This window comes from Penaeus chinensis, chromosome 10 (assembly GCF_019202785.1).
Source record: "Penaeus chinensis breed Huanghai No. 1 chromosome 10, ASM1920278v2, whole genome shotgun sequence".
NCBI lineage: Eukaryota > Metazoa > Arthropoda > Malacostraca > Decapoda > Penaeidae > Penaeus > Penaeus chinensis.
In genome coordinates this window covers 14,410,908-14,412,824 of record NC_061828.1, presented here as the reverse complement: position 1 = coordinate 14,412,824, position 1,917 = coordinate 14,410,908, and positions in this window count along the sequence as shown.

Sequence of the window (1,917 nt, the reverse complement as noted above, 5' to 3'; positions counted from 1 at the left end):
CCTGAAAGCTGTAGCATAAAGCACTATGACCGGTTTGGGCAAGATTCATTCATCTATGGTTTATATAAAACAAGAAGAAAACACTGTGATGTTGTGATTGCAAGAATCAGGTTTGGATATGAATTGTATTGTAAGGTCAGTACAGTTTGTAATGTCGAAGAAACTAAGTGTAAACTGTGTAATGAAGAATATAAGCGAACACTTGTACATCATATCTCAAAGTGCCACGTGTTACAGCCTTTCAGACCACCTAGCATGAGGTACCGAGAACTATGTAACTACTTCATATCATCTGATGTCTTAGATGATATACTTATGTTGTATCCTAAATTTGGAATGTAGTATCACGTAACCGCATATCAAATGTATTAATGCTTTTCCACGCCCAAGCTATATGCCGGCGTGGCAGATGAGTGTATAAAGGACTGTGCAATTGTTCCTTTCCTTAAACTGATAAAGTACTCATAACAATGTTATAGGCTAAAATTCAAATGTAATACCACTATGTAATGTTATGACCATGCATTAAATGTACCACAGCTTGCCCACGCCTGTGCAGTAAGCCAGGGTGGTAAATAAAGGACTAAACTAAAATAAAAAGCAAATTCAGGGCAGCATGCAGGGTACGGAAAGACATCTTGATCTCGGCAGGGTCTTGAAAATTCAAACACCAATGAGGTTATGATGTTCTTAGTTCACAAAATACTAGGAGGCTAAATAACAAAATACAACATTATTTGCTTTATGAGATTTAAGTACGATTCCCTCAAGACCAAACTCGTGTGACCGTAATAACAGCAAAGATACTAAGATAGAGACCGCTTAGAGAGCGTTTGATCTAGCAGCTTGGCGGCACAGACATCCTGAAGCACACTAAGCGGAACTCCTTCCGCTTAGGTACGCCAAGCCCTCACAAGGTAGCATATAAACCAGCCTCTCATACTAACTTGCATGAGATACAAGGTTACTCTCTTTCTTACTCTCTTGCATAAAACAAATTTGTCCTTGGATTTGTAGTTAGCTAAGATAGCAGGAAATGGGTTCTAAAAAGATAATTATGTAATTCGCATAAATCTTTAGGATTAGACTTAATACTAGTCTAGAGCTTCACCGAATGCACGTGATTACTCGTTCACTGTTTATTGAGGCTCTAGAAAATATTAAATTTGTTTGTATTTAGATATCGTAGCGTCTTATTTACAAGTTACTTGTCTTTCACACCACCACTTTGTTCAGAATAGCGTACTTAGAATCCATTTTAGCTATTAAGAGTAGATACGTTTTATACAAAGAAGGTTTACGGTGTGAAGCTTATCCTCGGTATCCTTGCCCGTGTTTAAACAGTTATTTACAAAAGACGCCCTTAAGCACGGTCCATATAACAGAACACGCAGACATAAACATAAGTAAGGTACTATAAGGATCCCTACCTTATTATGGAAGATCCCGGGCATGAATGTACATTATTCATACCCAAATAAGGAAAATGTAGCCCGGTCTTACTTTTAATATTAAGCATCGTGTGATCATGTAAGGTCTTGTATGCTAGACAGGCTAAGATGAAGAGAAGGTTGCACACCGAGGGAAGTTTTGCAACGCTTTGCATAGGAGGAGAAAAGGTGCGGGACAGCTGACAGCGAACAGGTCAAGACAGCGCCCGTATTCATAGCCAGAGGATGGTTCATGCATCGATGATCGGAATCAGGTCATGTGGTTCGAAAATTGTTTTCATTTATCTTTTAATATGTGTAGATATTTTCGTTTTTTTATGCACACACACACATACACACATTGTAAATGAACTCCTAAAGCTTTTTAATGCTGTTGTGGAAGCCAGTGAACGTCTTGGCCTCCATATCAATAGCAAGAAAACAAAATGGATGGTAGTTTCAAAGGCCAGACAGAATGTTGCGCACC